At 49.7% G+C, this 23,619-nt stretch overlaps 1 protein-coding gene across 19 annotated transcripts in view; it reads left to right on the top strand.

Annotated features, from left to right (window-relative positions):
* MICAL3 (microtubule associated monooxygenase, calponin and LIM domain containing 3) overlaps positions 1 to 23,619 on the top strand; it is a 296,358-nt gene that overhangs the window by 87,316 nt on the left and 185,423 nt on the right. The window contains exon 1 of one of the 19 annotated variants that reach the window (XM_074391096.1): positions 1,103 to 23,619. This exon is cut by the window's right edge and continues 20,733 nt beyond it. The exons of the other annotated variants lie outside the window; for them this stretch is intronic. The gene's annotated coding sequence lies outside the window, so the exon portion shown is untranslated. Of the gene's footprint in view, positions 1 to 1,102 lie in introns of those variants that run through there. 19 annotated transcript variants of the gene reach the window in all.

Here is a 23,619-nt window from a genome sequence, read left to right as displayed (position 1 = left end):
GGTGTCCACCACCATACCCAGCTAATTTTTTTGTGTGCTTTTTTTTTTTTTTTTTTTTTTTTTTGAGACAGGGTCACGCTATGTTGCCCAGGCTGGAGTGCAGTGGCTATTCACAGGCGCAGTCCCACTACTGATAAGTTTTTGTGTGTTTTTACGAGAGATGGTGTTTCACCAGGTTGGCCAAGCTGGTCTCAAACTCCTGACCTCAGGTAGTTCACAGGCTTTGGCTTCCCAAAGTGCTCAGAGCCGCTGCACCCGGCCTGCGTTTTCTTTTTTTCTTTTTTGAGACGGAGTTTCGCTCTCGTTACCCAGGCTGGAGTGCAATGGCGCGATCTCGGCTCACCGCAACCTCCGCCTCCCGGGTTCAGGCAATTCTCCTGCCTCAGCCTCCTGAGTAGCTGGGATTACAGGCACACGCCACCATGCCCAGCTAATGTTTTGTATTTTTAGTAGAGACGGGGTTTCACCGTGTTGACCGGGATGGTCTCGATCTCTCAACCTCGTGATCCGCCCGCCTCAGCCTCCCAAAGTGCTGGGATGACAGGCGTGAGCCACCGCGCCCGGCTTTTCTTTTTTTCTTTAACTGGGACAGCATCTCACTCTGTCATCTAGGCTGGAGTGCATGACGTGATCATGGTTCACTGCAACCTTGACCGACTGGGTAGCTGGTACTACAGGTATGCACCTGGCTAATTTTTAAAAATTTTGTACAGATGGGGTTTTGCCACTTTGCCCAGCTGGTCTCGAGGTCCTGGGCTCGAACAGTTTGTCCACCTCAGCCTCTCGCAGTGCTAGGATTACAGGTGTGAGCCACCCCCCATACCTGACGCCATTGGCTTTTTCTCATTGGTGAGTTCAGCAGAGGAGAGATGATTGCTACAGTTTTAAAAAAGAAAGAGGCGCCGGGCGCGGTGGCTCAAGCCTGTAATCCCAGCACTTTGGGAGGCTGAGGCGGGAAGATCACGAGGTCAAGAGATCGAGACCATCCTGGTCAACATGGTGAAACCCCGTCTCTACTAAAAATACAAAAAATTAGCTGGGCATGGTGGCGCGTGCCTGTAATCCCAGCTACTCAGGAGGCTGAGGCAGGAGAATTGCCTGAACCCAGGAGGCGGAGGTTGTGGTGAGCCGAGATTGCGCCATTGCACTCCAGCCTGGATAACAAGAGCGAAACTCCGTCTCAAAAAAAAAAAAAAAAAAAAAAAGAAAGAGGCCAGGTGTGGTGGATCATGCCTATAATCCCAGCACTTTGAGAGGCCAAGGTGGCAGGTCACTTGAGGTCAGGAGTTCGAGACCAGCCTGGGCAACATGGTGAAACCCTGTCTCTACAAAAAAATTGAAAATTAGCTGGGCGTGGGTGGTATATGCCTGTAGTCCCAGCTACTCAGGAGGATGAGGTAGGTGGGTCACTTGATCCTGGGACGCCAAGGCAGCTGTGAGCGGAGATTGCACCACTGCATTCCAGCCACGGTGAAAGAGCAAGACCCTGCTGTCTCAAAAAAAATAATAGTAAAGAAAAGGCTGGGTGCAGTGGCTCACGTCTGTAATTCCAGCACTTTGATAGGCTAAGGTAGGAGTATTGCTTGAGGCCAGGAGTTTGAGACCAGTCTGGGCAACATAGTAAGACCCTGTTGCTACAAAAATTTAAAAAATTAGCCGGGCATGGTGGTGTACACCTATATTTCCAGCTGCTCAGAGGCTGAGGTGGGAGGATCGCTTGAGGCCAGGAGTTCGGGGCTGCAGGGAGCTTTAATCGTGCTACTGTATTCTAGCCTGGGTGACAGAGTGAGACCTTGTCTCTTAAAAGAAAAAAGAAAGAGAAGACAGAAATCGGATTAAAGAAGAGAGAAGTAAGCCTGTTGGCTTATATCTCGATGAAAGGTGAAAGAGGAAGGGCAGGAGCTTCTGCTGCGTAGTGAGTACCTTGGCAAGGACAACATATCTCTTTCGTGTTCTGTTAGGCTGCGTCTCTGTAGCGCCCAGCTGAGTGCACGTGTGTCATGTGTGACGGAGTCTAGCAGAGGGGTCTTCCTGCATTAGGCAGGGCTGCAGGTGTCTGTTGAATTGTATATCTGCTGAAGCATTCAGTCTGGTTAACTCTGGCAGGAGATTCGGTCTGGTTAACTCCAGCAGGAGACGGATGGCACAGCCACGTGGTTAACTAGTAGCTTTTATTGACTTTTCCTGTGTAAAGGCGAAATGAAACCTTGGTGGGTAACTAGTAGCTTTTACTAACTTTTCCTGTGTAAAGGTGAAATGAAACCTTAGTGCGTCCCAGCCTTCTCCTCTCTCCTGCTCATGCTTCTTTTTGTGTGTGTTGGAGACAGGGTCTTGCTCCGTGGCCCCAGCTGGAGTGGCGTGATCTCAGCTGACTGCAGCCTTGGCTTCCCGGGTCTGGGCCATCCTCCCACGTCAGCTGGTACTACAGGCCTGTACCACCACACCCAATTAATTTTTCAAACGTTGTGTAGAGACAAGCTCTCTCTGTGTTGCCCAGTCTGGTCTTGAACTTCTGGGCTCAGCGATCTCCTCCCTTAGCCTCCCCAAGTGCTGGGATTACAGACACGAGCTGCCTCGCCCAGCCCCCTGCCTCTTATCTGTTGCCAGTTTAAGTCTGGAAGTGGCATGGGTCCCAGGAGGCCAGTGCCAGTGTTGGAAGCTTGGGGAGGGAGGAGGAGCAGCTTGGTCGGGGGGTGGGTGGCATACCCAGGGGTATGGCAGCTACCCTTTAGCATGGACTGTCCCCAGCTCACATAAAGTCACCTTACAAAGGTTTTAGCCGTACTCCTCCCTGTCTCTCCTGGTCCCCTGCCTCTGCCACCAAAGTCCTCCTTGTGACTGAGAATTGGTGGGCTGTGATGGGACAGGGACAGGGGTGGGAGAGCAGTGCCTGGTGCTGATGAGCCACAGTGATGGCAGCAGCAGACGCTTAGAGACCATTGTCCGTGCCTCGCTCTGTCCTGAGTGCCCACATGTCTTAATGTGCTCAGTCCTCACCACAGCGGACAGGCTTGGTGCTGTTATGATACCTCTAGAAAGTGGGGCACAGAGGGCTAAAAAAAGTGGTGGCATCAGGATATAGATGAAGGTGTTGGGTTTCAGACCTGTGCTCTCATGGACCAGTTGAGGGCAACTGACTTGGGCAGATTCCACAGGGTTACCTCCATCCTGAGGGTCACCCCTTCCCCTCTTCAGACCTCCTAATTTCCCTCTCTTCACTCTTGAGTTCTTTCTGCGAAATGCCAGGAGAGGTGCCTTGAGGTTAATTGGTGTATTCCCCTTTAAATATTCCTGGCCGATTTCTTAGGGGATGGAGTCAGGAGGTAATTGTGAAGTACCAGGAGGAGAGCCAAGGTACTTGGGGGCGTCCCAGAGGGGCACTTAGGACATTGTGTGTTCATGGACCTGGGGCTGCGCCTTGGGATCCAGAGACGCTGAGGGCAGCCCTGCTCCCAGAAAAGGTGAGGAAGCCCTTCTCTTCCTTTTGATTCCCAAGTTGTGGAGCCCAAGCAGATCTGTTATTGCCCTAGCTAAACTCCTTTATGGATGATTCTTTGAGAGAATGAGCTGGGCGGCGCTGGGTGGGGGAGACAAGGGAAGGGAGAGCATTAGGACAAACACCTAACGCATGTGGGGCTTACAACCTAGATGACGGGTTGATGGGTGCAGCAAACCACCGTGGCACATGTATACCTGTGTAACAAACGTGCACGTTCTGCACATGTGTCCCAGAACTTAAAGTAACATTTACAAAAATTAGAGAAAGAGCCATCCGGGAATCCTAATCACTGTGTATAATAATTGTCACATGAACTCATGGAACAAAACCCTTTACCCAGTTTGACCATGACTAGTCAGAGTCATTCATTTCCCTGTGAAAAAGGAAAAAGGAAATTTTTTAACTAGTGACATGGGCTCGGGTCAGTTTCTTTCCAAAACAGATTGGCTTTCTCAAAACCACCCTTGCAGGGTGGAAAGAACAAATCAACTTTCTGCTTTTGGTATTTGAGTACCTTTAGACAGTGGGGCCTGTGGACAGGTATATAAGAAAGCGGTAACAGCGATCACTTTCATTACCGTGGCCAGATGGCACATGCGTCGCTTCTAGTCTTCAGGTAGGGTCCTTTCACCTCATTTTACAGCAGGGAAACTGCTCCTGTGAGGTAAAGGGCCATGAACCCAGTAATTTACATAGCGAATGACTCCAAATCCCATGAGATAAATGAGGAGAGAGCAAAAGGAGGAGGAACGGGGCAGAAAGAGACGATGTGAGGCGGGGAGAAAATGCACAGGGGCAGCTCGAAGCAGCCCTCCCCGCGTAGTGAGCTCTGCGCTGGGCCCTGGCGGACAGTGGGGACCCAAACAAGGCCTGGGCCTCAGCCGCCCTTGGGGTGAGCAGAGGGCATTCCTGCTTTAGGAGTGCTTTACACACTGACTTTTTTCAGCACATTTATTGAGCACCTTTTGTATGTAACTGCCACATGGTAACACAGCCTGCGCCTGCAAGAGGTTGCATGTTTAAGAGGCTGCATGCATTGGCAGCCATGCAAGTGCAGTGATCTGTAGCGTGCTGTGGCAAAGGACTTAACTGGCCGGGAAGCCCTGGACGTAGAGTGCTAAGCAAATTTATGCTAAGTAGGAAAATACTCCTTCTGGACTCAGTTTTGTTTATTTGCTTCACATAAGATGGAGAATGTGTAGAATTGACCTACCCACTGTGGCTACTGTTCTGGAATGTTTGTGTTTTGCAAACAGGATCATTTTGCAGCTCCTTCCTGAGGACCGGTCCTGCGCCTTGGCTGCAGGAAAGGCTGGGGCCATTTCCCTTGCCTGCAGGCTGCCCTTGGGCCCATCACCACTTTGGATCTGGTGGCCTAAATGTGCTTGTCCTTGCCCAGCTACTCATGGAGAGGTATAGGTGCCCCAGGGGGACCGGGTAGCCCTTCCCAGAGGAGGTGCCACGGGCTGTGCCCTTTCCTAGGCGCTCTAGCAGCAGTGGATGGAGGCAGTCCTGAGCGTGGAGGCACCTCGTTCGTGCATTGGGCATCAGATTGTCCATGCTGCTTCGAGGGCTCTTTTCTAACGCTGCTGTGCCTACCACGGCCTCAGAGCTGGGTGGAGCCTTCCAATAATGTCGTCAGCCAGCACGGTAGCAAATCCCCGTTTCCTCCATCTTCCTGAAGTATTTTTTTGTCATGTGCTGTGTTTGGAAGCTGATGTGTTGCGGAAAAAGGCGTCATAGGACTTCTTACTACTGGATAGGATGAATAAGATACAGTTTTGTTGGGTTTTAACCTTTTATTTTCTAAGACCTTTGGATCCATTTGATTAGGTCCATTCAAATAGAAATTACTTACATCTCCTAGAAATGAGTTAATCACCTGACCTCTGTTCCCTGCTGTATTAATTGAGCTGACTTGCTAACATGAAGGACACTTTTACATGGTGCTAATGACAAATTCCTTCTGTGCATGACCACCAGCCCAGAGGAAGGATTCATGGCTTAAAGGTATCTCCCACACTTCAAGCAAACTTCATGTATAGAAATGTGGATTTACCTTCAAAATAAACTAATGTGTATCTGTACTTTCTTGGCTTAAAACTAAATTCTTCACAGTAAAGGAATTTTCCAACAGAATTCCTTCTGTAGGAATTGAAAATTTTACCTTGCTGTATACAACATTTCAGGCAGTCTGATATGCCATCATTGGTGGGAGTGACTGCCTGTCACCCTCACCTGCCCGCCCCTCTTTGTCCCCCTGCAGTACATACACACATGCAGGCTCAGAGGCACAGGTGCTCCTGGCTCTGCCTGCAGCCTCCCAGGCCTGTGGGCTGGCCCTGTCGGTGTGGCACATGGATCTAGGTGCTGTCACGGGCTGTCAGTTGCGGCGCGTCCTGGCAGGGCCTGCCTGGCCCAGCCTCTGCTCATGCAGTATTCATATGCATGCCAGGAGCCGTCTGGACTGTCTCTGCTGTGCTGCCCCACTCAGCTCCATGTGCGGTTGCTTTCCATTCTTGTCTCCAGGCTGTTTTTGTAAGCTTTTATGAGGTCCAAATGCTTAGGCACAGGCAGGAGGCAGGAAAATCGAGCAGGGCATATAGATCATTCCCAGTTTAAAGGAGATCAGAGGGTTTGGCTAAAAACCTCTCTTGTACTGGGATATGGGAAAAGTGGAAAGGAACCGATTTCTCAGCAGTCTGCCTCATCATATGTGTCATGGCATGATCACCTTCAGTCCTCAGGGCAGTCTTATGAAGTTACCTATATGAGGCCCACTTGAAAGATAAGGCTCAGGGAGGTTAGATGACTTGCCTGAGGTTTCTCACCTGGTAAATGGTAGAGCTAAATCAGAGTAGGACAGTCAAAACGTGTTGTGGTGAAGAGCTTGGGCTCTGGAGCCAGACTGTGCTGTGCTATCCTAGTTACTAGAGTGTGTGACCCGAAGTGTGTTCCTCACTCTCCTGGGACTCAGTTTCCTCATCTGTGCAATGAAGGGCATAACAGTCCCATTTACCTTGTGTGGTTGTAAGCATTTAGAATCCTCCCAGGCACGTGGTGAGCACGCAGTGAGCACCCCAAGCATCAGCTGGTGCTGTTATTGAGTGGTGCTCAAGAAAGTTGGAATGGAATTCTCAGGCTTGGGGCTCTCTTTGGTCCAGAGACAGTCTTCAGGGGAGCATCCAGGAAGTCAGCAGCGGGTTTCTTTGCAGTGTCTGTACGGGTGAGAATGAGCAGTGCGGCCTTCAAGGGGGAGTTCTTTCCTGTCTTGCTGGTCCCCTCCTCGGCCCACTTGCTCCCGCCCTCTAACTGCATTTCTCATCAATAGGAAAGCATCGGCAAAAGCCTGCTCTCTATCTCACTCCTGATCCCCTGGGGCTTTTTTTTTTTTTTTTTTTTTTTTTTTTTTAAGGAATTCTTTAAACTTACTGAAATGATTTGTTGGTTAAAGTTGTATCCGTTAGTCCCTTCTTCCACATGTTGCGTTGTCCTGGGTTTTAGGGCAAAGGCAACTTCGTGGAAGTGTACTACGACCTGTCTCTGCTCGTGACAAGTCTGCCTGCTTCAGGAGAGCTGGGAGTAATGTATACAGCAGTTACGGGGAAGAAACGGGCTGAAACACCCAGATGGCGTAGACCAGGCGTCCCCAAACTTTTTACACAGGGGGCCAGTTCACTGTCCCTCAGACCGTTGGAGGGCCACCACATACTGTGCTCCTCTCACTGACCACCAATGAAAGAGGTGCCCCTTCCTGAAGTGCGGCGGGGGGCCGGATAAATGGCCTCAGGGGGCCGCATGCGGCCCGCGGGCTGTAGTTTGGGGACGCCTGGCGTAAACGGTGGGATTGAGAAGGACAAGCATGCTGTGACTTCTTAAAAATCGATGGTATGCCAAGTGCCGGTTCGGAAGCTTTATATGTGTTGTCAGTCCTGCAACTGAAGGGATACTGAGTCATTCCTGCTTTACAGATGAGGACCCAGAGACAGAAGCATCTTGTGCGAGGGCACTCGACACATGGGTGAGAAGAGCTGGGGGTTTAACTTGCCTCCATGTTAACTTCCATGGGCCTGTGTAGGAGATGCAATTTGAAGTGTGCCCCAGGCCGTGGGAGGATTGTCTAAGTGAGATGGGCTGCTGGGGTGAGCAGGGTGCATTCAGGGGCAGCGAGGAGGCCAGCCTGGCCAGCTGGGGTTGCATTCAGCCTTGATGAGCTGCTGTCCCGGGTTCCGTCTGGGTGATGGGAGGTGAGTAAGATGTGTTCCTTGCCCTCTGGGATCTTGCTGCAGCTGGCGAGACAGACGCACAAATAGATGATTTCAGTGCTGCGTGGTAAGAGCTGTGATGAGGGTAAGTATAGGGTGCTGTGGGAGCAGAGCAGAGCAGAGGGAGCCGGAGTGTTCCCAGAGCCTTGCCCTAACAGTAAGGTGGTAGCTGTGGAGGGCAGGAAGGGCTTCCTGAAAGGCAGGGAACAGCATGAACAAAGGCATGGCCTTGAGGGCTTCTCTTGTTTATTCTTACGGTCGAATGGATGTCAGGGTACAGTTTGGGCTTTATGGGCATCAGGGAGTCTGTCGGGGGTTTGAACACACAGCAACAGGATGAAAGTTGAGTTTTAGGTCAGTTAATCTTGTAGAGGCAGGAGAACTGAGTCAGACAAGATCAGCCGGGGAGGAGTCAGCAAACTTTTTTCTGTAGAAGGCCAGAAGGTAAGTATTTTAGGTTCCCTGAGCTGATCGGACTCTGAGGCTGCTCCCCTCTGCTGTTGTACAAAGGCAGCCACAGAGAGCACAGAAGTGGATGCCTGTGGCCGGGTTCCAGTAATGCTTTTATTTGTGGCCTTGGAAATTTAAATTTTATGTCATTTTTACATGTCACAAAATAGCCTCCTTTTAATTTTTTCCCCAACCCTTTAGAAATGTAAGCATCATTCTTTGCTTGCAGGCTGCATTTGGTGCCTGGGTGGTGGCGTGCCCACCCCTGGCGGGTGCAGATGACTCAGGTGTGACACGACAAGGAACTGGAACAGGATGTTGGCAGAGGATGTGGAGAGGAAGGGACCCAATGCCAGATACATTTTGGGAAGAGGACACTGATTAGATAGAAGGGATAAGGGGAGGGCAGCGCCCCGGATAATGCTGGGTGGGTGCCTTTCCAGCACCCTATTGGTAGAGCTGGCCTTGTTTTCCAAGCGCCAGAAGTATGACTTGGTTCTGGAGAAAACCCTGGAGATGGCCGATGCTCACAGACTTCCGTCAGCATTTTTAGCTGTTTCCACCCTCTCTCTGGGCACGGCGCTGTGCCGCTCCCTCCCCTGCCTTGGCCTCAGGTGTGCTGGGCAGCAGGTGCCCTCTGCTGTGACTGGGGCAGCATGCCCGCCTGTTTGTTGGACCACAGATATTCACCTTTAGGGCAACTCTATTTTGATACAGTTTCCTGTTTACAGGTAAGTTGCAGGAGGAGTACTGGGCACTCCCTGTCCATTACCTGGATTTATTAGATTTGATCATTTGACCCCATTTGCTTTATAATTCTCCCCGTGTGTAGATGCATTTTTTTTCCCAGGCCAGTTTGAAAGTTGAAGACATTGTGCCCCCTTACACTAAATAATTCAGTGTGAGTTTTTTAAGAATGAGGGTGGTCTTGTCCACACCACAGGACAGTGATCAGGAAAGCCAGCTTCCCTCTGACTGCTGTTGCTCACTGAGTACCTGCCATAGGTAAATAGTGACATGGCAGCTGTTCCATCACAGGTGGGCAGGTACCTGCCGCTCTCTGCACCCACACTCCTCCAGCGGTTCCCCAGCACCCATGCTGGAGCTGTCCAGGGGGCAGCATGCCCAGCAATTGCCTAAAGGGAGAGCAGGCGTAGGGCTCAAGGATCACTTGTCTTGAAGCATGTGAACTGCGGAGAGCAGGGACCGTGCTTTCCTTTACAGAGGTGCTGCCATCCCTGCTGCCTCCAGGAGAAGCCATCTCCTGAATGCAACAGCCACTTAGTTACAGTTTCAAAACCTTCTCTTTCCGTTTTCCTCTCTTCCATTACCTGTCAGTCTATGGAAAATGATTCCTCTTCTTTTTCTTTTTTCTTTTTTTTCGAGACAGGGCCTTGCTCTATCACTCAGGCCAGAGTGCAGTGGCATGATCATAGCTTACTGCAGCCTGGGACTCCTGGGCTCAAGCAATGCTTCTTCCTCAGTCTCCTGAGTAGCACACTGCAGCCTGGAACTCCGGGGCTCAGGCAACCCTTCTTTCTCAGTCTCCTGATTGGCTGGGACTACAGGTGTGCACCCCTATGCACAGCCAATTTTTCTTTTATTTTTAGCAGAGAAGGGGTCTTGCTGTATTGCCCAGTCTGGCCTCGAACTCCTAGTCTCAATGATTCTCCTGCCTCAGCCTCCCAAAGTGTTGGAATTACAGATGTGAACCACCACATCCAATTGAAAATGATTCTTCCAGTATGTTTTTTTTGGTATGCTTACTCTGGAAAATAAAATGGAATTAAATTGGTATAATCTACTTTGGAAATAAATGGAAAGAAAAAGATATCCTACCATTTCTGACTTATGACAAAAAGGGATTTACTTTTGCTACTTAAAAGACTGAGGCTAGAAATAGGGATGTGTCTGATGCATATTCCTATTTCCCTATGAGTAGCCTGCATAGTTCAAAGGGAACTATGGGAAAGAAATCTGGGCATTCTGTACGAGGTGAGACAGGAGTAGAGGGATGCGTTTTTCTCTGTGTGAAGTGGGTGACTCACTGCATTTAGCTAAATTCTCTGTGACTTAACTAAATGCTTGGTCTTTGCCTTAAACCTATTTAGATGGGATCAGGAGCCTGTACTGTTGGGTCATGACTTACCTCTTTTTTTTTTTTTTTTTTTTTTTGAGACGGAGTTTCGCTCTTGTTACCCAGGCTGGAGTGCAATGGCGCGATCTCGGCTCACCGCAACCTCCACCTCCCGGGTTCAGGCAATTCTCCTGCCTCAGCCTCCTGAGTAGCTGGGATTACAGGCACGCACCACCATGCCCAGCTAATTTTTTGTATTTTTAGTAGAGACGAGGTTTCACCATGTTGACCAAGATGGTCTCGATCTCTCGACCTCGTGATCCACCCGCCTCGGCCTCCCAAAGTGCTGGGATTACAGGCTTGAGCCACCGCGCCCGGCCCTGTTTTTTTTTTTTTTTTTTTTTTTGAAACAGAGTCTCACACTCTGTTGCCCAGGCTGAAGTGCAGTGGCACCATCTCAGCTCACTGCAACCTCCGCCTCCTGGGTTCAAGCGATTCTCCTGTTTGAGCCTCCTGAGTAGCTGAGACTACAGGCGTGTGCCACCACGCCTGGCTAATTTTTGTATTTTAAGTAGAGACGGGGTTTCACCATGTTGGCCAGGCTGGTCTTGAACTCCTGTCCTCAGGTAATCTGCCCACCTTGGCCTCCTGAGCCCCCGTGCCCGGCCTGGTCAATTACTCACCTCTTAAGAGTAATTCATGTGCTGAAATTCAAGAACTGTGAGTCCTCAGTGACTTCATTCTGCAGGGCCTGGGGCTGGGCTTGAGGGAAGGTGGGTGGGTCATAAAGGAGAGTGAAGATGCCAGTGGCCTCTGCAGACCCTGACCTGCCAGTCTAGATGAGAAAGCCTTGATTCTGCTGCTGCACAGTGAGCTCAGGTGAGTTGCTGATTGTTTTTGCCATTTGTCAAGTAGGGTGATATTGGCTGCGTGCCAGTTTAAAGGGGCCTACTGGGAATAACATTTGAATATAAAAGTGGATAGGCAGAATACAAGTGCCATTTACTTACTGCTGCTTCCCCAGCCCAGGCAGAGGTTACTGCTTACGCTAGTGTAGGAGGACCAGTGGCGGAGGTGTCAGGAGCTTCTCTGGCAGGACCTGCGCGTCATCCTAGACCTCATAGTTTTGTGGAATCCGAAGGCGAGGCAGACAGACCCAGCAAGCATCCGCTTGAAAGTTCCAGGGACTGGCAGAGGGAGTAGAGATCACAGGGTCTGTTCTCAGAGTTCACGGTTCATTTTGGAAGTCAAGATGAAAACTAAAAGAGCCATGTAGGCACAAGGCGGGCAGGGAATCAGGCACGCAGCACGCATGGTCATTCTGTTGCACGAAAGGCAGGGCTGTCTCCTCCCTCGCCCGAGCTTCCTCCCGCGCTCCAGGCACACCCTGCCTCAGGGGTCCCCTCCCTGAAACAGTCTTTCCTGCAGTATTGCATGGTAACCCCTCAACCCCTGCATGTCTTTGCTCAGCTGTTACCTCCTCCGGGAATCCTCGTGCCTCCCAGTTTAAAATGTCCGTGTTTCTCCTTGCCCTTGGTGTGCCCGATTCCCTTTACCCTGCTTTGCCCTCCATTTGTCCAGGGTGCTTACCCCTCTAGCGGGCCGTGTTGCTCACTGATGCTTACCAAGGGGGCAGAGCCCGGGCTGTGCAGTCCGGCTGCCTGGGGCTGAGTTGTGACCTCACCACTTGCTCCCCATGTGGCTTTGGGTGGATTATTTAACCGCTTTGGCCTTGGTTTCCTCATTTGTAAGAACAATACCTAACAGGATTTTTGTGAGACTCAAATTAATTTGTGTTCATAAGCATAACAGCTGCCATGGAGTCCATGCTATATTATTTAAGTGTTTAATAAATACGACCTTTATTGTCTGTCTCCGTCCACAGAAATGAAGTCAGAAACCCTGTTTGTTTTGTTCTCTGACGGATCCCTAAGCATTTAAAGCAGGACATGGTCAGAGCAGCCCATCCGTGTGCACTGAGTGACTGGGCCGGGGTTGGGGGGAGTATGGTCTGAGAAGGCATCAGGGAGCAGTGAGGTGTGGGGTCAGTGCTGTGGACGGCGCAGACCACCGGGTCACGTTCCAGCTCTGGATCGGCGGCTGTGTAACCTTGTACGGGTGTCTCCATCTCTCCGAGTCTCCGGGAGGCCCTCCTCGCTGAGGTGTGTTGAGGATTAGGGAGACACCGCACGGTGAGTGGCAAGGGCAGTGTTGGCCTGGCTGGCAGCAGGTGCTCAGGGAATGTTAGTTCCTTTCCTTCCTAAGCACCCCGGAAGTGAGTCGGGAGCCGGCCCTGGGGCAGTGGAAGAAGTAGCTTAAAAGGGAGGGACTGGGGAAATCCTGAGTCTAGGTGTTGAGAGGGGGGCAAAAACAAGCTGTCAGACCGATGGACCCTGCCTGGCAGGAGTGGTTTCTGCCTGCAAGCAGAGCTGTTTATTGTTGAACTTTGATGCTAAGGTGAGGTTTGGATTTTTTGGGGGTAGCTTTATTTTGGTATAATTTCAGAAAAGTTTGAGAGTAGTATAAGGAGTTTGTCTTTACATAGCGTCACCAATGTTTTTTACATTTTGCCTCATTTGATTTTTCATATTTTCTTCTTCTCTTTGAAATTTTTTTTGCCAGAACAATTTGTAAATTAGTGGAAGTGTCCCCCTTGACTCCTGAATCCTTCAATGTCTATTTCCTGAACAGGAATATTATCTTGGGGTCTGATAGGGCACCCTAACATAGGATTCTTCCATAGGACGTGGCAGGGTATGAAGGTGTCCAGGGACGATGAAGGTGTGGCGGACAGTGTGGACCGGTGTCCACTGGAGGGGGGTGGTGAGGACAGGGTAGTGACTGGGGACGGAGAAGAGGGGCGTGGACAAGGAGGCCTGGAGTGGGGCAGGCAGTGCTGCTCTCTGGGGAGGAGAGCCACGTGGAGACTCTGAGGAGGTGGGTTTAGTTTCGGCCTTGTGTTTGGGAGTACGGAAGTCAGAGTTCCAGGAAATCCTGGTCCTGGCTGATATGGTGGCCTCTCTCCGCATGACTGGTGGAGGTGCAGTTGAGTCTGAAGGACGCTGCTCGCCTCCGTCCTTGGGCGCACAAGGTTCTGTCATGAGGATAATAGGTAGAGATGAGAGCGCCTGTAGTCCCCTGCGGACTCAGGAGTCACTGGTGATAGCAGCAGGTGGAATTAAGACCCTTGGTTGTTAAAGAGGGGAAGGGAGGTGGCAGAGACCAAGGGCCAAAGCCGGCCTAGGAGGGTGCAGGGAGGGTCCCAGGGAAATTGGCAGGGGTGAGGAGCCAAGGAGGTTGAAGGGAAGGTGGTGCAGCAGTGTAAGAAGAGACAGAATTGGCCATGCGTGGTGGCTCACGCTTGTAATCCCAACACTTCGTGAGGCCGAGGCAGGAGATCACTTGAGCTTGGGAGTTCCAGACCAATCTGGGCAACAAAGTGAGACCCCTTCTCTAAATAAAATAGGAGAGACAGAATGAGAGAGACCTGCTGAGCTGTAAGAGACCCACAGGGCCCAGGGACATTCCCAGGCTGTGGCCTCAGCTCAAGGCCCTCTGAGCCTGAGGTCCTTTTTGGACTCTGTCCTTTCCAGACTAGGAGCTGAGCTCGTGAGCTTTAAGAACAGCCTGTGACTAGTGCCACCCAGGGTGCTAAACCCAGTCACACCTTTGAAGGATTTAACATGCACTTCCCCACTCATGCTTGCTGAGGGGCAGCAGAGCTGCCCAGGTGTTTTTGTAGAAGAAATACCTCACGGAGAATGTATTAAAGAAAACTTTTTTTTTTTTTTTGAGATGGAGTCTGTCTCTGTCACCCAGTCTGGAGTGCAGTGGCATGAATCTCAGCTCACTGCAAGCTCTGCTGACCGGGTTCAAGTGATTCTCCTTCCTCAGCCTTTTGAGTAGCTTTACAGGTGCCTGCCACCATGCCCAGCTAATTTTTGTATTTTTAGTAGAGTCGAGGTTTCACCATCTTGGCCAGGCTGGTCTTGAACTCCTGACCTCGTGATCCACCTGCCTTGGCCTCCCAAAGTGCTGGGATTACAGGCGTGAGCCACCGTGCCTGGCCAATAAAACATTTTATATTTGACTTTATGCTCGGTTTTTAAAATGGCATTTTACCCCAGTTTTGAAAAGATAATGTGTTACATGTACAGTTCCTCTAGTGCCCGGCTATGGGAGAGCCTTGATTCCCTTTGGAGCACAGACTTCAGGAGTAAAGGCACTGGGGGCTGTGCTGTGTGTCCACAAGTGCCATCACCATCTTTTGCGTGCTGAACGCTGGGAGGTCAGTAGTGACCCATGGCCTGCTAGAGCCAGCTCATACCCTTTTGTTACTTTAAAAAAAATTTTTTTGAGATATGGCCTTGCTCTGTTGCCCAGGCTGGAGTGCAGTGGCACAGTCTGAGTTCACTGCAACCTCGACCTCCCAGGCTCAAGTGATTGATTCTCTCACCTGAGCCTCCTAAGTAGCTGGGACTACAGGGAAGCACCACTAGTCCTGGCTAATTTTGTTAATTTTTTTTAGAGGCAAGGTCTCACGATGTTACCAAGGCTGGTCTCCTACTCCTGGGCTCAAGCCATCTCTGTTCCTCTGCAGGCATGAGCCACTGCACCCGTCTCTTAAGGAATTTTGCAAGTCGGTTGTTAACTGCCGCCATTATAATTAAATGAATTATAATAAAAACAAAGGTAATACATACTCAGAACTTATCACTTCCTCGTGACCTTAGCGTCACCTGTGCCGTCACATGTGCCATCACATCTGCTGTGTCTGTGGTGGAAATACCATGTAGTAACGTGCTGTGCGTGTGTCTTCCCGGCTGTGTCTGCACTCAGATATGTCACGGTGGGGGCCGGACATTAGCCTCGGTGGGAGTATTTACACCAAGGAAACTCGCAAACACGACGCATTCGGGCTGGGTTTGTTGTTTTGTTCATTGTCTAAGAAAGTGATGAAGAAAATGTTAACATTGCAGTTTAAACTGAAAGCGTTTTGTGTCCGTAGCCATTATATTTTGAATAGGACAAGAAAATTGAGTAAACATTCTTCTGGTATTTGAAACTAGTGTCCAGTTCAGCAGAGAAGTTGCTCATGTCATGATTGATCTTTATCTTTCTTTCACTTTTGTTTTATTCCTTAAAGTAGAGTAAATGGCCATAGATGTAAGAGTTGGGCCAAATTTAAAAAAAAAAGTCTATGAAAGCATACGGGGAGAATCAATTGGCTATGTGGAATTTACAATGAAGAGTATTAATAGCTTTTGTTCCTACGTGCTCTATTACAGTATATAATTGTGTATTTTATTATGATATTTATCATTATATTGTATCTTTTATTACCATTGTGTGCTGCTTATCTTTTACATCAGTAAAATTGAAAATAAATGTACGTCCATGTAAATACATGCCCATGTTCTTGGAGACCAGTCCGTTAAGCATTTGCCAGCACAGCACCGCAGTGAAATAAACACTGCCCTCCCGCAGTCCACAGTGTCTGGGGAGGGACCGATAGACAGATGATCACAGACACCTCCAAGTGTGCAGGGCACTGATGGGGGCCAGGGCAGGCTCAGTGGAAGTGCAGGACCTGGCACTCAGTGGGAGGTGGGTGGAGTTGAGCAGGAACCGAGGGCGACTGGCCAGCGCAGCCGCATCTGGGCCAGGCCGACAGCAGACGGGCAGCTGGGCTACCAAAAAATGATAAGAGGGAAACGCCGGTGGTGTTTCAGAGAAAGTGGGTGTGGCCGGAGTGCGAAGCTGCTCAAGGTAGGTCGCATGAAGGGTGTGTCAACAGCCTGACGATTCTGCCTGGCTGTCCCCTCTGTTGCCACAAACACTTACAGTCTTCAGAAAAGAGATGTTAAAATAGTAATTGTTGTGAAGTAAATACTTAAGTTCAGCAAATACAGACTGTTGACTTCCTGTGTGCAAGACTTTGCGGATGGTTTTCCAGGAGCCAAAAGCTGTCCATGTCTACCGGGAATGTATTCTATAGTAGGGAGCCGGACGTGTATGCAGTCTGCTGTGATCGCAGGCAGATTTGAACAGAATGCTGTGGGGAAGGCTGCTAATTCTGATTGTATGATGGGAAAGGCAGGAAAGTCATTTGCAATATACGCTTTTGGAAGCCCAGAAGAATATCCTTCCACCAAAGGCCCTTACTGTCTTTATTTCCAGTTTGTTTGTTTGTTTGTTTGTTTGTTTTGTTTTTTGAGATGGAGTTTCTCTCTTGTTACCCAGGCTGGGGTGCAATGGCGAGATCTCGGCTCACCGCAACCTCCGCCTCCTGGGTTCAGGCAATTCTCCTGCCTCAGCCTCCTGAGTAGCTGGGACTACAGGCGTGTGCCACCACGCCGAGCTAATTTTTTGTATTTTTAGTAGAGATGGGGTTTCACCATGTTGACCAGGATGGTCTCGATCTCTTGACCTTGTGATCCACCCGCCTTGGCCTCCCAAAGTGCTGGGATTACAGGTGTGAGCTACCGCGCCCGGCCCTATTTCCAGTTTATCTCCATTCCCTGCCCTGAGTTGCTGCTGTTGCACGAATGCTAATTCTGCCTCTAGCCAGACTGCTAGAGAGGACCACATCCCATGCTTCCTCCTCTTCCTCAAGAGCTCATATTATGCACTTCCAGAAAGACTTGCTGGGATCAGGTGTGCTGGTTCACCCCTGTAATCCTAGCACTTTGGGAAGCCAAGTGGGCAGGATCGCTTGAGCCCAGCAGTTTCAGACCACTCTGGGCAATACTAGCGAGACCCCATCTCTATACAAAATTAAAATGTTAGCTGGGTGTGGTGCATGTGCCTGTAGTCCCAACTCCTCAGGAGGCCGAGGCCAGGAGGACTGCTTGAGCCCAGGAGGTGAAGGCTGTAGTGAACCACAATCGCGCTGTACTAACGACGTCCTGGGTGACAGTGAGACCCTGTGTCAAAAATGTAAAAACAAAACAACACAAAAACAAAAACCTGTTCTGTTTTGTTTTGTTTTTTATATCCACCAGAAAGCCTCATAGCACTCTGGTTAGGAGGAGACTTTAGAGAGAGAGCAGACTGATTGGGGGTGTCCTGGGCTGGGAGAAGGTGCTGGAGGGGACCGTTTTCTTTAGGCTGGGACTGTTGTAGAAGGCACTGGATGCAGTGGGGGAATTCCTCTAATGAAATCTTTGGTGAAAAGGCTCAACATCTAATAAATGAGATCTTTGCTAAGAGTAGGATTAAAAAAAAAAAAACACAACATCTGTACTCTACCAATATTTACATACTTTTTTTTTTTTTGAGATGGAGTTTTGCTCTTGTCGCCCAGGCTGTAGTGCAGTGGCGTGATCAGGGCTCACTGCAACCGCCACCTCCTGGGTTCAAGCCATTCTCTGCCTCACCCTTCCGAGTAGCTGGGATTATAGGCACCCGCCACCATGCCCAGCTGATTTTTGTATTTTTAATAGAGATGGGGTTTCGCCACGTTGGGCAGGCTAGTCTTGAACTCCTGACCTCAGGTGATCCACCCGCCTCGGCTTCCAAAAGTGCTAGGATTACAGGAGTGAGGCACCGTGCCTGGCCTATTTACATACATTTATACCTACTATATGCCAGGCCCTTTTGAAAATATGGTGACCCATAAGACATGGTTATGGTCCTCAGGGTTTTCTTAGGGTCTCATTCCAATGCCGAGGCTGGAATGCAGTGGTGTGATCACGGCTCACTACAGCCTCAACCTCCAGGTTTCCTCCTGTCTCAGCCTCCCACATAACTGGGATCACAGGTGCACCACCACACCCAGCTGAGTTTTGTATTCTTTGTAGAGATGGGGCTTCACCATGGTTCCCAGGCTGGTCTCAAACTCCTGGGCTCATGCAATCCTCCCGCCTTGGCCTCCCAAAGTGCTGGGATTTACCTAAGAGTGAAATTGTTGGGTCATGTGGTAGCTCTCTGTGTAACTTTTTGAGGAGCTGTCAACCTGTTTTCCAAAGTTGCAGCCCTGTTTTACATTCCCACCAGCAGTGTAGGAGGGTTCCAGTTTCTCCACATCCTCCCAACACTTGTTATTGTCTGTTTGCTTTATCATAGTCTTCCTAGCGGGTGTGAAGCGGTATCTCACTTGAGGTTTTGATTTGCATTTCCCTAATGGTTACTGATGCTGAGCATCCTGTCATGAAAGGATCATGGGTTGGCATATTTTCTTGTGCTTTCATGGGTCTTGTTTAGAGAAGTATCTATCCAAATCCTTTGGCTGTTTAAAAAGTTGGGTTGTCTTTTTATTGAGTTGTGAGAGTTCTTTATTCTGGATACAAGTTCCTTATCCGATACCCAATTTGCAGATACTTTTCCCCATTCTGTAGGTATCTTTTCACTTTCTGGATGGTGTCCTTTATACTTTGAAACATACACATTTTTAATTTTGGTGACGTGCAATTTACCCTCAATTCTTGAGTACACCTGGATTTACACATCGGTTTTCTGTGCTTTCAGATGTTTCTGTTATATCTAACAAGTCTCTAGAGCTAAGTAGTCTGTAACAGTCTCATAGCCTTTAATACTCAGAACTTAACGTTTGGTGAGGTTTTCTCTTTTGAAAACTTAAAATCCTTTGAAAGCAGAGACTAAGTCACAAAAGCTCTTTAAAATATTTTATTCACCACTGATTTAAAATAAAAAACCAGCCATAAGCTGATGACCACTGAACACAGTGATTGGTTCCAGGCTTCTGGGAATAGCTGGAGGTTGGATATAAGTTAAGGTTATATTTAAGCAAAAGCCAAGAAAAGGGGGCAGTGCTGTTTGCCACTGTAATCTTAACTCCCTTGTGTTAGCTAATGAGATTTTCAGCTTTATTTACTCTAGTATAAGACATGGAATTTAACAAGAAGTGAATTTCAGTTATGTGGACAAGTTACCAGAATGAAAAACTTAAACGTCTTCTACATTGATCTCCACAACATGTTTTAGCAGTCCACACTCTGCCTATACTGTTCAGATAAGATTAGAAAGAAATAAAACATTTAACTTACATACTAATGTTCTGTTGGCTGTCTTATTTGCTCTGGCTTTGAGCCATGTAGCACTTTTTTTTTTGAGGTAGGATCTCGCACTGTCCCCCAGGCTGGAGTGCAATGGTGCGATCTTGGCTAACTACAGCCTCCGTCTTCTGGGTTCAAGTGATTCTCCTGCCTCAGCCTCCCGAGTAGTCGAGATTTCAGGTGTGCACCACCATGCCCAGCTAATTTTTGTATTTTTAGTAGAGATGGGGTTTCACCACGTTAGTCAGGCTGGTCTCCAACTCCTGACCTCATGATCTGCCCACCTTGGCCTCCCAAAGTGCAGCAATTTTCAATAGTAAATTCTGTGTCCCAAACATGAGGACATATGTGAGGAGTGTGTTCAGCAAAGTCTGTGTGGCTCACTCTTGGCACAGTGCTAGGCTCTGTTTGGGGAGAGACACTTGGGATGACTTGGCAGATGTCCTGCTTCATGCCTTATTTGTTCTGTATCCTTTTAGCTGTCTTTATCAGGTATTCCCATTACTGCACTGGGGTAAATGAATGTGTTGAATTTTTTTCTTGGTGCACAATCTGAGCAAGTGAGTATAAGTTATGTACCTGGGGGGCGGGGTGTAGGGCATGGCAGTGAAAACTATGGACAGCAAAGGAAAGCTGGGTAAGGAAGGGTGCAGGGTATGAGAGGTTCTCAGAAATGCCGAGAGAGTTGTGAGAATTGGTGAGGAAGTTAGTCAAGTAGGGTGTAAGACATTTTTAAAAATTTTGCAGGCTTGTTCATTCAGTCAGCTGTGGGCCACCACAATCCTTGGGTGACTTTCTAGCAAGTGTAATTTTGAACTGAAGCATGGTCCCGTTCCCATTCCGGGTGGAGCCGCCTCCAGTCACACGGTCGATTGTGGTCACTGCGGCTTTTGCGTTGCCCTGGACTTCCTCTTCTGCAGAACTTTGAACAATTTTCATGTGGGTTTGTGATCACAAGGCTGACCTGAGACGGATGGTTCTTTCAGAGAAGTCAACTCTTGAGCTGTTTTTGGAATCTGTGCCACGCTGGCCTTTGCCTGCCTTATTGCTGGGAACGTTTCCATGCTTTGAGGACGGGTGTGATGTGGTTTGTGTCGGGGCTCCGGAGTCTGGCTGCCGGGACCCAGCTCTGTCTTCTGCCACATGGAAACCAGGCAACCTTGATAAATGACTCTATTTCTGTTTCTTCATCTGCAAAATCTACCTCTTGAGGTTATTGTGAGGACTGAAGAACTTTGGTGTGTAAAGTTCATGAGAACAGTGTGCACGCTAGTGCTCATCACATAGCAAGCAACTATTACATGCGACTACTGTGTGTGACGTAACCAGGGCATTGAGTGGCACTCAGAGATGAAGTCTTGCTCTGTCACCCAGGCTGGAGTGCAGTGGTACAATCTTGGCTCATTGCAGTCTCCATCTCCCAGGTTCAAGTAATTCTCCTGCCTCAGCCTCTGGAGTAGCTGGGATTACAGACACGCACCACCACGCCCACCTAATTTTTGTATTTTTAGTAGAGACAAGGTTTTGCCATGTTGGCCAGGCTGATCTCGAACTGCAATCCCCGCCTCCCAGGTCCAAGCAATTCTTCTGCCTCAGCTTCCCAAAGTGCTGGGATTATAGGCGTGAGCCACCACACCCAGCCTCACGCAGCTCTTATAAATGTATCAGGTTTGGGAAAAACATGAAATGTGAAAATAGCAGCAATAAATTCCCACTTATTGAGCAGCTTCTGTGTGCCAGGCCCTGCAGCATAGGCTCTGCCCTGCATGCCCTCATTTACTTCTCCCAAACCTGTTGCATCAGCACTGTTGAAGGCCAGACCCAGGGCAGACAGCCAGGCGGTGGTGGAGCTGGTCTTCCTCACAAGGCCCTCAGGAGCTGGGCTTTCCCCTTGACTGCCTCGTCACTTTCCTTACCTGTGTTCACCTTGGGAGCCAGAGTAACAGGAAAGTCATTCTTTGCCCTGAACCTCATATAAACCATGGCCCAGAGGCAGGTATGATTTCCAGGACATAAACTGTTTTTTGGTGAGTCTTCAGTCTTTTCTGTTGTGATGATTAAATAGGAGGCGGTGCTCAGGGGACTTGTCTTGTCTTTCTTTATTGTAAACATTTTTTAATTTAATTTTCTGAGACATCTCACTGTGTTGCTGGAGTGCAGTGGTACGATCCCAGCTCACTGCAGCCTCAGCCTTCCAGGTGCAAATGATCCTCCCACCTCTGCCTCCCAAGTAGTTGAGACCACAAGTGTGTGCCACCATGCCTAGCTAATTTTTTGTAGTTTTTGTAGAGATGAAGTCTCACTGTATTGCCTGGGCTGGTGTCAAACTCCTGGGCTCACCTCATCTTCCTGCCTTGACCTTCCAAAGTGCAGGGATTTCAGGTGTGAGCCATTGCATTTGGCTGGCTTATCTTTTAGAAAGGACCTCTGATCGCCTGCGTCTCAGCCTGGCTCTGGCTGGTCTCCCTTCTGCATACAGAGGCACCCAGACTCTGAAGTGCTGCCTCAGTTGCACAGTGGGGCTGGAAAAAGTGGGTCGTGGCCATCAGCTTCACACCCTGTGCTGCCTCCACTGTGATGACCTGTGTGCGGCTCCATCCTGGGCCTCGTGATGATCAAGCCTATGTCCCAGGCCCTCTTGGGAAGGATCAGATGCTCAGTTACGTACCCTACAGAAATAAGTCTTTTATCAGATATGAGACTGGTAGAAAGCTTCTCCCATTTGGCAAACCTTGTTCACTTTTCTGATGTCCTTTGAAGTACAACATTCCCTCCTCAGGCCTCCCCCCAACTCTTGTTTCCCCCCACGGTGAGGCTTGGCAAGCGTTGAGTGAAGAGGGTGGCAGCAGCCCCTCTGCCTGCAGGCACACGCCTCTCTTCTCCCTTTGCCTCCCATCCGGGTGGTGAAGGAGGCACACCCACCCCACAGAAGAGTCAGGAGTAAAGACCCACAGCAAGCAGGCTTGGAGTCCCGGGGCACTCCCTAAAGAACTGAGCAGTGTCAGGCATGGCTGAGGGCCCCGTGAAGCCAGACGTGGGCAGTCCATGTGGGCTGGGCTGGGCGAGGTGCAGCGTGCCTGGTGAGTAGGGGTCTGAGGGCAGGTCTGTGCGGGCAGTGTAGGGGCTGTGGGTGATTGGGGGCTGGCAGTGCCAAAGGCTACTTATGTGGACGAGTCAGGTTACAATTGCTGTGGGAACTGTAACCTTTGAATTTCCTGGCTTACACTTGGAATTTCAGTTGCACAATACTACAACTTGGATTCCCCCCCTCCCCCCAACGCCTTCCTCTCCCTCCTTGGCATTTAATTTTTTATACCAGTGAATAAGATCCATAGCTCTGCCCTTTCTTTCCTTCCTGGGGCAGACAGTCTTACCTGCCTTCCTTCTGCTGCTGCCCCCCAGTGTGCCTGCCAGGAGGCCAGCCCGGAGCCCTGGCCTGTGGGAATCTTCCTTCTGCCTCCAAGGCCCCGAGGATGGGGGTGAGCTGCCAGGGATGGGTTGTTGTGTGTTGTGGGTGGGGGGACTCAACCTTTCCATGTGCTTATCCCTCCCCGACGTGCCTTGCTGTCCCTGCTCTCACATGTCCCTTCACCTGTTCTGTGTGCCCGGAGCACCCTCCCAGGTGGCTTAGTCCAGTTCTCCCCAGACTTCAGTTTCCACCTGGAGTCCCACCCTCTCCAGGAGAACCGTCGTCACCACTATACCTGGGAATTATTTCCCCTGCCAGTGGACTGTGTGACTTGAACATTTCATTTGGCATTTAATCAGACACTGCCTCAGGATATATATTTTCTTGTCTCAGCTTGTTTGGTTTTTTTGTTGACGATGGAGTGGGATGGTCTTGTTCCTTTTTTTTCTACAAACTGAATTATAAAATTTGAGGGCCAAGATATTAACTCAGTACCTTGCTTTTTAAAATAGCCACTGATTTGAATCTGATTTGCTGAATTGAGCCTGTTTTCTTAGTGTTTGCCTTGAGGAGTGTATTGGGCTTGGAAACAGTGAAAGACGCAGGAAAAAGTGAGGTCATTGCATCCAGATTCCTTAAGAGGCCTTGCCTGGCCTGTGTGAAGTGGGCTGCCTGCCTTGCCATCCCCCTCTTCCTCTCCCACTGAGCCCTGAGCCCCCGGCCAGTGGTCCTGGAAGACCACATTTGTCGTCGCCTGCCTGTGCACCTGTGCTGCTTCTGCCCCCGGAGCAAGCTCCTCCTTTCCCTGGACATCCTCCCTCCCGGCTCGGCCCGATACCACTTGTTACCACCTGAAGGGCCAGGACCAGGGGGCCCCTTCCGACGTTCTCTCGTGTTCTGCT

This window comes from Saimiri boliviensis, chromosome 21 (assembly GCF_048565385.1).
Source record: "Saimiri boliviensis isolate mSaiBol1 chromosome 21, mSaiBol1.pri, whole genome shotgun sequence".
Lineage (NCBI taxonomy): Eukaryota > Metazoa > Chordata > Mammalia > Primates > Cebidae > Saimiri > Saimiri boliviensis.
This window is presented reverse-complemented; position numbering and strand designations above follow the sequence as displayed.